Genomic DNA, 14,168 nt, shown 5'->3' with positions numbered 1-14,168 from the left:
AATTATTGATTACCAGTTAGGGTTATTGTGAGAAGATTTTCTGGGCTTTGCATCATTAAGATAGAATCATGAAACAGGAGCTAACATCAGGTGGGTAAGATCAGCAGTTACAGGTAAATTGGAAGAAATCGTGAATAGGAACTTTCCCTCTGTGTTATCTTTTATCATACATTCATAAATATCATATAAAATATCATAATAACATGATATTATTATCATCATCATCACTATTGATTGATAGGGATATAACCCAGAATCTTTCACATGTCAAGCAAGGACTCTACCACTGGCTTGTATCCCCAGGCCCTGACATTATTTTTGAGTTTATAAAGTGGTTTTCTAGAGGACCTTAGATATTTATATGATATTTCTGCGATTCATGCTTTCATTAAATGTAAAATCTTTCTGTGGAGGAAACACTAATATTAGCAAGAACACCGAGTATTTAAAATTTAGAAAGAATCAGTAGTGGGCTTGGATAAATCTGGCATGTGTTGTGGAACTCTGGCTCTCATTGTTCTGTCCATCAACCAATCAGTTAGTGAAAAGACAGATCATTAATTTAACTGGCATCCAGCCGGGCATGACTTTGGGAGGAAGGGGAGCAGCCATGGCTTCTTGTTGGAGTTGTTTCTCACTGAATTGCTTTCTTGGGTAATAGATAAAGACTGGAGACAGTCAGAATCCTCAGTTTACATTCGTGAGCTTAAAGGGACAGTTAACTCTCCTATGGGCATTTTTTTTAAAGAGTAAAATGTAAGAAGGTAGAAAATGCAATAAGAAAAGCCAAGGTAATTCATTTTAATGTTAGTGATGTATAAGCAAGGTTATATATCTTTTGGACAAATCATTGTATTAATGTTATATGCAGGTGGACTGAGTTAAAATTCAGAGCTGAATACATTTTTGGGAGCTGAGAATACAATTTTTGGCAAATCTGCTTATTTATTTATTTTTTCTTTTCTGTCCTTCGTTCAGCCACTTTACTTGCCTAGCACCTATAGAAATGCATCCAGATAATGTGACTGGAGTTTATGAGTCCTGAAAGAATTTGCATTTATTTTTGTCAAGAGGCTAACTGAAAGCAGGGAGCTTTCTGTGAAATATTCTAATTAATCCAACTCACCATATTTTGTATTCTGAAAATCCCATCAACTCAAATTCAGCTCTTATTTTAAGAAAGAGGAATGGAGCAGAAGAGTCCCTGAGGAGGAAGAAGGGAGGAATTAAAATGAAAGGGAAAGGACTGGACTAAAAGGGGGAGCCAAATGGGTAAATTCTGCATAAACATCCCCTTCTCCTGCATTCCTTCCAGGGACCCCTGACCTCTGCCTTACTGGAGAGCAGCATCCCCTTGTCAGAGTATATCTTACTCATCCAGGTAACCTAAAATCTTTTAAAAAGCTGTCTTCAAGTCAGTCAACTTGTGAGCCAGAGTCTACGAACCCCTACTCCCATGCCTGCCCGCCTCCCCCCACCATGGCAGCCTGCCCTCGCCCCATGGTTGCTCACTGCGAGTTTCTCCATATGTAAAGGAAATCACTTGGTGCTCAGTAAGACAGAAAAAAATAGACCCAATTGCTAAGACTCTCCACTTGAGAATGTGTTGGACAATGTCTTCTCAGATGTCAGTGTGCAGATGAATACTTTTAGACATTCATTCAGATTCGCATGCAGTCAGAACAGCAGCTTGGCTGCTTGGAGGAATCAGATTAGAAATGAAGTCATACCTGCACTGTGCATAAAAACATGTTGTATTGTTTGTTGAATATCTTATGATCAATCCCAAGGTATGTGTCCACACCATACCCAAATGTCCTCAACTACATATAGTACACTCTTTCAGCCATTAAAAACCATATTTTTCTTTGCATGTATGTGTGTGTGTAGTGTCTATGTATGCATGTGCTCATGAGTATGGATGGCAGATCCTGATTTGGGGATTTTTTCCTCCATTGTTCTTCCCTTATTATTTACTAGGTAGGGTTTTGGCTTAGATCTATAACCGACCTATTCTTGCTAGTCTAAGCTAGGCAGAATCCAGGATACCCTGTCTCTAACATCCAGATTCTTGAATGACAGTCTGGTGCCACACTGACTTGACTTTTATATAGGTATGAGGGATATGAATTCTAGTTTTCATGCTTGCAAGGCAAATACTTTAACTACTGAGCCATCTATACAACCTCCAATCTAATTTTAAGTAGTCTTGAAATGCTATAATTTCCAAGGAGATTTCTCAACAATTGTGCATTTACATAGGACTGATAGATAACTTTGAAATAGGAAGTAACTTCTCACTTTTGCAACAGAATAAGCCAGATACCATAGGAATAATATATCTGGATGTTGCAAAGGATAGGCCAGACACAGTACATGTGAGTGTTTTTCTTTGTACATTTAAAATATTTAAACTCTTATCATTAAACCAGCCTACAATTCACAACCCCAGAGAACCCAGACAACAAAGAGGACCCTAAGAGAGACATTCATGGATCTAATCTCCATGGGAAGTAGAAAAAGACAAGATCTCCTGAGAGAACTGGGAGCAGGAGATCATGGAAGAGGGTAGAATGGAGGGGAGAAGAAGGGAGGAAAGTGAAAAAAATCTAGCTCAATAAAAACAATTTAAAAAGAGAAGTAAATAAAGAAGTAAATTAAGTTTTCCGGTATATGAAAAAAATGCATCCTTAAGTGTAAAGCCCAAAATGTTTTCATGTGTACTTTATTTAAAGTTGCTGACAAAGTATTTAACATACTATGCAGGTCAACTGTAGGAAAAGCTCAGTTGCCTTAAAATTGTCTTTAAGATTTTTTAACTTATGTAACTATACAGTCTGGGGAGAAAACAAAAAGAACGAGTATATTCCAGCTTGATCTAAATGACGAGCTTTGAGAAGCTTCTTTTATGAAATATAATCAATATACTTCCCAGAAATGAGCTTTTGAACACCTTAAAGTTCATAAAAAAAACACTTTTCTAAGAATTTCTATGAATAGAATGTGTTCTTTTAAATTCTGTAGAATTGAGGACATTAGAATTAAACCTTTTTAGTTTGTTAATAATTGTGCAGCAGCCAGATTCTAGTTATTTATAACTAAAGTAGTAAACCTGTTAGTCAGAATAAGAATGAGGCTCTCAAATAAGACATTTGTGCTGTTAGAACAGGATATAGATTGGTCTTATATTTTTTTCTTTAATCTGTCTAAATCAATTAGACGTTTGAATTGTGGTTTTGCATTTCCAGGAAGCTTCATTGCTTTCTATTATCCTCATGACAAAAATAAACAATTCCTTTTGAAATCATAAAGAAAAATGCCTCCCATTGAGTTGATGTTTTATGCTGTTATATGGAAGAACATATGTGTAATAAAAATGAGAAATCATGGATCAAATAATGATGTTGGAGTCACTTACATAAACAATAGAGAACATTTTGGATGAGCTCCAAATATCATCGCTATTGTTTAATTTCAGCCCCTGTTATGCATCTGCCCAGGCTAGTGTCAAAGATAATAATCTCACCAGATAGATGTAAAATGCGCAACTAAAATTACACAGCTCCATTATTCTGTTTACATAGAGTGCTAAGCCTTCCTTTTCCAGCTGACTGACCCAATAGAGCATTTCATACATTGAACTCCCTTGCAAATTTCAGTAGGCTGATAGCTATTTCTTCGTGCATACTAGGTCATTTTCTCCCAGCATAGGCTTAAAGTAACTTAGAAAAGGCATTCATATGTTGGCTTTCTAGTGAATTTGTTCTTTGCATCTTGCTCTCTGCCATCACATACAATTGTGGGCTTCTAAAAGGAGGAAGGGTGTTACTGGGAGTCACAAGATGCCAGTTAAATGACACAGGCAGGATCTTAGTGCCAAATCATTCATTCAGAGAAATAGAGGAAGACAGAGACACGTATGTATGCATTGCAGTTTTCCTCACTGAAATGCTTCCTGTCTCTCAGCATATGATAGAATCCACAACTGCAAGAACAACTTAGAAAGTTATCCAATCCAGGAGTAAGGCTTGCACAGGAAATAATTCAAGAGCAATTTTCATGTGAGATAATAATAAGAAGTAGAAGGAAGGAAGGAAGGAAGGAAGGAAGGAAGGAAGGAAGGAAGGAAGGAAGGAAGGAAGGAAGGAAGGAAAGAAGAGAGGGTGGGAGGAAGGGAGGGAGGAAGGGAGGGTGGGAGGATAAAGAGACACAAAGAAATACAGAGACAGAAAGGAAGAGACAGAGGGGGAGGGAGAAAAGGAGACAGGACAAAGAGACAGAGTGGCAGAAAGGGAGAGAGGAAAAGAAGACAGAGGGAAGAAAAGGGGGAAGGGATGGGAGAGAGAGAGAGAGAGAGAGAGAGAGAGAGAGAGAGAGAGAGAGAGAGAGAGAGAGAGAAAGAGAATACAAAATTCTTACCAGAATGTTTTTAACCCGTATATTCTTAAAATGAACACTGAAAGGTAAACATTGCCCAATTTATGTCTAAAGTTAAGGTAATTGAGAAACTGTGATTTGTGGATGGAGAGAAAGATCATATTCTTCTGTGAAGTTCTGGACTGATACACGCAATTTCTGCCATTCATTGTCTGTGAATGCAAGGCCCCACAGTCTAAGTAGACCTGAACAGGATCTGCCTCTCCATCACTGACAGTTAATAATTAAATCAAACATTATATTCGGCAATAGAACATATGCATCAGCTTCTTTCAAATTGCATTTCCTTCCTGTTAGGTCCATTAGCGTAAGCCAGACTGCCTTTAGAAACCCCCTTATTGCTGCTGTCTTTCAGCACAGTTCCTGAAATGGATAATGTGGTACGTATTATGGGCAATTACACAGAAATCCCCAGTGACAGGGCTTGAGAGTTACAGAATGAAACAGCTGGAACTGCGGAGCTAGAAGCTAATCAGAAAAAAAAATAGTTAAAAAAATATAAACTAGATAAATAAAACAAATAAAAACACAGTTCTATAAAATCATTGTTCTTTAGAGGAACTGCCTGTGCCTACAAGTGTCTCTGGGATCCAAGAATATAACTCTCTAAATCTAAACATGTTCTTCATTTATTTATTGCCAACTCTTTAAGACTCCCAGTATGGTAGCATGTAACAAACTGCACTGAATCTAGGGATGGAAAACAATGATATTTTTCTTTTCAGTTTGTTGACATGGTACTTACATTATTAAGTGCATTATGAGAAACCTGGTTTTTAAAATTTTATTTCTATGAAAGCATATATTGTGCTGGAAGGTGGGTTTCTGCTCACTAAATGAGTATAATACTTTTATCTTGTTATTTTATGTTCAGGCTTCAGAGTAAAGTACTTCTGCCTTAGAGAATTTTTTTTAAAAGAAAAAAAAATTACATAATCTATCTCCGCACTGGGTTTGGATACCGCAGTTGTAGTGTTCTGCCGGAGAAATCAGATGCCGGCATTGCATGTATACCTAAGGGACAAGTTTGATTTTTAAAGGGAAAGAGATATACTCTGATTTCTTCCACAGTTTCAGGCAAGAAAGTAATAATGGATTTTGATGGCAAAAATGTTACTTGGTTTGGTTGTAAGCAAAGTGCAGTTTTATTTTATGTCAATGAAGTGCTATGAGATTTTTTTTTTGGCAAAATGACTTTATAACTTGAGAAATAATGGAACAATCTTCACAATAACTACTGGGAAATGAAACAAAAGTGGGTGCAATTTCAAACTTTAAATATAGTTACAAAACAATTTTCAGATTTGTTACTACAGTCATCCTCAGAAATATGATGATATTGCTGGCACAATCGGTATGCAACTTTTAAAGAGCTCTTCTTTCTCCCCTGTAAAGACACGGATTCCACAGTCACAGCCAGATTTATGTGACTGCTTATGTACTTTCAGAGGGCTTCAGTAGCCGATATCTATTTCAGCAGCACTAAAATGGCAGTGGGAGGAGGAAGCTGGACATAAAACACGCCGGCCAGTCTGATGACACTCACTGTCATTGAGCCCTGCTTCCCTTACAAGCAGTGATCTTTTGTTGCCGCTAGTCTCCCCCACCCACCAGTAAAAGCTTTATTATGGTAGAGTGGAAGGAGAGGAAAGACGTTAACAAGACAAGATGTTAAACTCGCAGAAAGACTTTGTCTCGTATTATGAAAAGCAATGCTCATTTTTACAATAAACCCCATTTGTTTTACTGTTGAAGCTTTACTGGTGGCTGTATAGTATATGTGAAGACATTCAGGATACCCAAATGTATTTGGTAAGCAACAAACCAATTATAGGGGACTTGTTTGGAGCCTAAATCCATGAATTTCTGCCTGTTTTTCATGAGGAAATGGTAATCAGAGTAGAAGGAAATGATACCTAAAAGAATGTTGGTGCCATGGGCAGAGCTGCAGAGAAACTGATGGGAAATGAACTCCTCTCCATTCACTTTTATCTGAATTTAGTGTAGCAAAGGGAGGGGAGACTCTGATTTTACTAATTCTAACACAGGATCTCTCCAACTATGTCCCTCCTCTTCATATTAAGTAACTATTTTGTCTTGGCATTGCTTAAATACAAATAACTAGTAGTTATTTTGTCTTGGCATTGCTTCAATACAAATGACTAGTAGTTCTATATAATATAAGATAGCTTTTACAGCACATGATCTCATGCCAGATTCCCAGGAATACTTGGAACATTTTACCTAGCTTTGCCCTTCTCATCATGTCAAGTTATAATGTAGAGATTATTATGTCCATTTTATGGATGAGGAGAATAAACGAGAGGGCTTAATTGACTGACCACTGACATGTTAACTGAAAGAGCTAAGACTTGAAACCAGCAAGTGTAGTCCAGAATCTAGGCACGTAATATCACAGTATATTATCATTGACAATAGATACATTTCAAACACCTATGGTGCAAAAACTGTCAGGTGTCATGATGCAAACCTCCCAGACAATTGTGCCATTTCAAATATGACTAGGCAAAAGCTATAGCAAATTTGTGTCTGGAAAAAGTAATGGAGGTTATGCACTATTGTTTTGGTGACTATTATAATGTCTATGAGGTTTTCATATTTAACTTATATCTCATTCTAAACATAGAAGCATTAGGTACCAGCTAATATCATGCAACATTTAAACCAACTATTATGTAATTTAAAATCCTTTGCTTTGGCGGCTGAGGAAATGGGCTCGCTGAGTAAATACCACAATATATATGATCACTGACAATAGATGTTTTTCAAGCATGAGGACCTGAATTTGAATCCACAACATATATTTAAAATGTGGACCACTGCTGTGTGTGCCTATAACCCTAGCATTGGAGGATAGAGCCAGGCATATCCCAGGAAGCCACTGATCGGTAAGCATAGCCACAACATTAAGCTTGTGGATCAATGAGAGGGCCTGTCCTAAGGCAGGACAGGATAGATAAAGCCATCTAACAACCTACTGTGCCCTCTGTGTACATCCATAGATATGTGCACATTCCACACTTACATACTTGCACTACACACATAACATAGACCCCCCCAAACATATATACATACTCACAAACACAAACACACATACAAATATTTTGCTTCATTTTAGTGGTTACCCCAAAGAAGACTTTCTACTCTTGGCTGGAATGGTTCTAATGCATTTGGAAAAACATACATACCAATAATCTAGTGCACCTCAGATATTTTTAAAAGGTAATTGTAATATATCCTATTATATAAAGTAAAGAAGCTCTACATTTCAGTCCCTTAAAACTGGTTATGCTTCATTTCTTAAACAATGTGTGGAGTTTTAAAATGAAAATATTAGAAGAAAATATAGGAAAAAATTTGTATGTGTTTGAGTAGTCTGCCCCTTCTAAGGGAGTCCACACTCTCACAATTCATACAGAATAAAAACTTAAACATATGGTGAACATAACATGAATTGGAAAGAACCTCAGATTATACACTAGGAAACTATACATTATCCAAATGACATCTAAAAAGCCAAGCATGTATTAGAGAGCTGGGTGATTTTTCGTGTAAGAGTTTTATCTCTTGGTGTTTCTATACATCTTCTCAAGTGGGTTTCTTGTCAACTTGAAGCTCCCGCTTCAGTAGTGGCTGACTTGATACTGTGGATCATGTGATGTGCAAACTCTTCTTGTGGCCACCACTGCAGGTGTCCCAGTGTCTGAAAGAGTAATTTCTAGTTTGCTCAGCTCTAATCAACTAGGTGACTTAAAAACGTTCAGGGATAATGGTCACATTGATGGTATTCATGGAAATTTTTGGAGTGGCGGTGACCCAAAGTAATAAGCAAAGTTACTTTATCTTTGGATTTCAGGCAGGATTTCCAAGTCCATGCGAATGAAGACTGAAATAAGAAAGCTTTTCTTTCCTATTCTCCTAGTAACATTAAAAAAAGAAAAGATGCCACCAAAGGAGGAATAGAAGTTTGTCACTGATAATTGACAAGAAAAGCTGCTCAACAGACAGTGATCTGTTAGTCACAACTGCCAAGAGGTCCACTGTTTTTATCTGATAACCTGACAAAAATAAAAGGTGACAATAAAATTTGTGTTTCTGAGAAGGATGTGCGAGATCACGGAACATCAGTGTACCCGATGAACACCATGAAAAGTGATGTAAATTGGATGTCACAGGTGAGAAGCTGGAGGCTCCGGAATGTAACTGTCTTATCTGAGGTTGCACAGCTGATGAGGGATTGAGGTGGACTATAAAGCCAGATATTTAGGACCCAGCTTTTACCTCCATAATTAGATTCTATGGGCTTAAAATTGTGCTGATAATTTATGGGCCCCAAATGAGTTAATTTATTATTATAGTGAGTTCTCTTTTATCCAATTTTTACAAATAAGAGTTAAGTGGAGTGCCCTGGGTTTGTGATTACAGTGCAGATGCTAAAATAATTTCAAAGAGCATTGACTTCCCTCCACCTGCTACATTTACATACTGTCTATTTGATGGCTAAGCACACTGATAATAATAAGGTCATTGTAAATAAGGGGGGAAAGCCTCTGACCATGTAATTTTAAAACCCCACATCCCAATTTACATGCAGGAAAATAAACTTCATACAGATTAAAGAGTCAAATGAATAAACAAAAACAAAATATTCAAATCAAAAGCAAATTTCTATTCCTTTTTAAGATGGTGGAGTCCAAAATAAAAATAAGGGAAAGTGAATCCTCAGTATTGAGGATTATGAGAGAGAGGAAGTGGTAAGGGAGAGAGAACTGGTGCTAGATTATTTTGTGTTCAACATTTATATATGTGTTTTATGCGCTTATTTATTCCTCTGAAAATAGACTGTTGGAAACCTTGGCCTTAGTACCCAGTGCACCATTTTCTCACTGATTTCTAATAATACTTTATATTAACTCCGTTTACTCAGTCTCAAATATTCTGTGTTCATCTTTTGCCTTTTCATTTTGTTCTGAATGTTTTGACAGTATTTTGGCACATCCCCTCATAAAAGTATGTAAATAAGACCTCTCTCCAGGAAAACACTGTAAGAGCATACAAAAATCAGTTCCATATGAGTGTGAACAAAATGATCCTCAAATGAAATATTTCTTCTCATTGTACCATAAGCAACTTACAAAGAATGACATTGCATCTGATGAAGAAGCTCCATTACAGATTAACTTTTATGACTTCTTCTAGGTGAAATGGGAATATGCCCAATATTTATGAAAGACCATAAAGTGATTTGTATCAAGAACATTTAAAAAGTTCAACAATATAAACTCCTTTGTTCAATATTCAGGAATTAGTATTAGCTCCAGGTTCACACACAGAGTTGACACTGGGTCTAATATTGTCAGTTTAAGAATCCAGAAAGGAAACAAAACAACTTGGGAATTAAGCAATTATGGCAACATTTAATGATAGAACAAATTGTTCAAACAACCTCTTAATGAAGAATAAAAATCATGGATGTCAGGTAACAAAATATACATTCATATTTGTATATATGCTTCCAAATAAAAGAGAAAATTGCTGTATATATTTACATATGTATGCATGCCTGTGTGCATATACACATATGTTTATACATGTATTTATGTTGACATACAGATACATATGTTCATGCATTCATATGTACATAAATCTGTATATACATATGTACATATTGACAACTGATTGACAAACATATAAGTGTTAGAAATAGAAGAATCTAAATCAGTGCAGTCACACTTGTCTTGGTTGTGTTTGCACTTTGGACTAAACATCTGTGAACTTGAACTGGTGGTTTTTATCTTTCAATGAATTTATATTATGTGTCAAAGAAGATGAATTAATATGAAGACAACTTTTCATAGGATCCCTTATTTTTCTACTAACATCTATGAGATAATGACACACATTTCCATTTTATATATTGACAGTTTGTACCCCTTGTCAATTTCTCTTTGTTTTTTATTCTCTCTTTTTATTGTACAGTGAAAGAATAAGTTATTGGTTACATTAATTTTGTCTCTGTTTTAAAGTTTATTGACTTGACTATGTGTGTATATGTGTGTACATATGTGTGCATGCATCTCTGTGTGTGAGTATGTGTTTGTATATATGCATGTGTTCTGCTTGATTTAGATTTCTTTTGTTCTTTCTCTTGTTATTTGAGTTGGAAACATAGATGACTGAATTAAAAATTGACTATTCTTAAAATAATAAGCATTTATGCACTTTCTTGTAAACATTAACATCACATTAGTGGTTTCTAACTGGCTTAAATATAGTACATTTTCTTTCAGTTTATTTTGATATTTTCTATTTTAATGGTACATAAACTCATCCAATATATCATTATGCAAAATATTCTCATAGCACTAAAAATTTCTCTGTTCATTCTTTATTATATCTTTCTCCCTCTTTGCCCTTAAAACACACTATACATTTGATGTGTATGCAATGCATGATATGCATATATATTTTTGTAGTATATACATACTATCATACAGATATGACTTTTAAGACTGGCAATCATGAATAACACTACCATAAGCATAAATGTAAAAATGTTTATGTGAACATACATGTCAGCTCATTTAAAAAAATGTCAGTAGGCACAAATTTCTTGATAGCATGGTAGGATGAACAGTGTTACAAGATTTTTTTTCCAAAATATAGTAGCACTTACAGTTTTGCTAGTATGAGCTAAAGTTCAGATTACTTCAAATCCTAAATAAAATTCACCTAGGATTTTTGCTGTTCTAATTGCTGAGTAGCAATAGCAGGGTAACTCATAGTTGCTTTAACTTTGCAATTTCCTAATGATATAGGATGCTGAGCATCTTTTTATATGTATGAATATATGCACACACATATATAACTTTTAGAATAGATATGCATATATATCATTTTTAGGAGAGGGTTTCACCTTGGTCTTATGCCCTTCTGACATCATTCTCAGTACTGGTAATACACGTGTACCATCCTATCTAGCTTCAATATAATTTGCTAATTTCACATTAAATCTTCTCTTTGACTAGTGGATTATTTATAATACATTGTATATTCCCTTGTACGTGTAAATTTCCTTCGTATTTTGACGTTTTGATATGTAATTGAATTTTGGGTTTTGATGTCTAATTGTATTATACTACTGTTTTGTTAAAACTTAATTTTTCTAAGTTTGTGGAAGATTGCCTATAGCCAGTGTTATGATTTACTTGGGGAATATTACTAGCTTCAAAAGAATGTGTGTAAAGAAGATAGGGAAATGTATTATATTAATAATTGTTATATTGATTAGGTCCTTTAGTCTTTTAGTATATTTGATGATTTTATAACTAGTGATTTCATTCATTTCTCAGGAAGTCATTTTGCATTCTTTCAGATATTCTTTTCAATCTTGTTAGTTATGGTTTACGTTCTTTGAGAATGCAACAATATTCTGGTGCATGCATATGCATGATTGCCATGTATTCGCGGTGAATTAGACATTGTATACTTTTGTATAGCTTCTGTTTATTTCTCTCTGGTACCCTTTACCAAAGACTATTATAGTTCAACCACCTTTCTTTTTTGCTTATTTGTAAATTTATCTTTTCTATTTTTTTATAATTAACTCTTCTAGAGTTGCATGTAAGTAGTTTTTTTAAGCAACATATAGCCATGGTCTGTTTTATACATATACAGCTAATCTCTGTCGTAAATTAAGTATTTAGACTCTTCATGTTCAGCATAATAATGGTTGGTCATTAGGTACAGCACCATTGTACATTTCTCTGAGCTTGGAACCTACTAAGAATGATAAGAACACAACCCTGTTAGTAGAATGTGGGAGTGGTCCACAAGGTTTGGGACTTGGTTGGCTGATGGGCAGAGAAAACAGTACAGGATATGTTCCTTAAGATGTTCAGTAAAAAGTTCCTTTCAATAAGGCTGCCTACTTCCTGTTACTTTGGTTAGAGAACACTCAAGAACAGGATTATGACCATCATCAGAACACTCAAAAGACCTCGTTCAATACATCCACTGAAGGAAGGATCTCAATTAAGGTTCTCTTTATGCAGAAGTGGTTCCACATCAGATACTAAATGTGTTGGTGTCTGAAGTCTATACTTTCTAGACTCCAGACCATATAAATGGAGTTCTTTATACCCCGTTTATGGAATCTTCTTCTTCTTCTTCTTCTTCTTCTTCTTCTTCTTCTTCTTCTTCTTCTTCTTCTTCTTCTTCTTCTTCTTCTTCTTATCTTGGATGGGGCATGACAAGGACAAAACAAAAACCAGAAAAATCCTGGAAATTCACAAGCTCCTTGCCAGTCTGTCTTCTCTTCACTTCTCCGGCTATTCTCATAGTTGTCTATAATGCTGATCTTAGTAAGTGGAGCTCCTGGGTTAGAATGTCCTTATCTCCTGATTATATCATGGTTGTTTTTGTTCTTTTGTTTTAATTATTGCATTTTCTTGAATTTTTATTTATTATTCTATACATTAACGAATTATTAAAACACTGAGCTTTATAATTTTATTAAAGTATTTTGTCTGGATAGCACTCAAATGAGCTTTCAATTGTATATGCCTTTTTGAAGAAAACATAAAATCATTTATTTTGTTTTTACAGACTATGAAAAGTATTAGGAGCCACATTCTACAAGGTAAACATTTGTGTCAAGAAAATTGGATTCAGAGGGAAAGTTTGTGTTACTATTTTATTGAAATGAGGGGTCATTCAGCTACTAGAAGCACACATTAGGTATGCAGTTCAGATGAATATATTCTGTATGTCTATATATTTTACTATTGACTTTGTATTTATTCCCAAATTGTTTGGGTAATAATTCTGTTTAATAAGAACTGTAACTAATGTCATAGCCTGGCTGCCATAAACCTTGTTTATGACACAAGCAAATATTATCGGATATTACTTTTATTTATTAAGATTTATTTCAAGCTCCATCATTTAATTCTCAAACAAAAACATTGTTCTTTGAATTCACTTAATCAGCATGTAGTAAAAGTACTGCACTCTTGTTCATGTTCTCCCTCCTTCTGCTCCTCATTTTGACCTTGGGGGCTCAGTCCAGTGCTCCAGTGTGGTTCTTTGTCTCAATCTTCATCCATCAAGAAGATGGTGAAGGTTCCCTCTGGTATTGCCTTCTTTGCTCACGTTCTCTTTCCTTCTGCTTCTGGTTTGGACCAAGGGAGTTAAGTACAGTGTTCCAATGTGGGTTTCTGTCTCTATCTCCATCCATCGCCAGATGAAGGTTCTATGGTGATATGCAAAATATTCATCAGTATGGTTATGGGCCAAGGCCGGTTCAGGCACCCTCTCCTCTGTCCAGAGAACAATCTGGGGATCTCTCCTTGGACCTGGGATCCCCTTTATAATCAAGTCTCTTGTAAACCCTAAAATGACTTCCTTAGTTGAGAAATATACTTCCCTGATCCCATATCCATTCTTCCTCCTAACCCCCATCCCAATCCCCCAAGCTTTCCCCATTCCTCCCCTACTGCCTTCTCTCTAACCCTCTCCCCTTCCAACAATCCCCCCTCCCATGCACCCGAGGTTGCCTGGCACTCTTGTCTACTTCCAATCTCCAGCAAGATAACTACATGATTTTCTTCAGGTTCACCTTCTTATTTAGCTTCTCTAGGATCACGAATAATAGGCGCAAAGACCTTTAATTAGGGCTAGAATCCACATATGAGTGAATACATACAATA

Source organism: Myodes glareolus, chromosome 17 (genome assembly GCF_982192425.1).
Source record: "Myodes glareolus chromosome 17, mMyoGla1.1, whole genome shotgun sequence".
In the NCBI taxonomy this organism is placed as follows: Eukaryota; Metazoa; Chordata; class Mammalia; order Rodentia; family Cricetidae; genus Myodes; species Myodes glareolus.
Note: the sequence above shows the minus strand (reverse complement) of the source record.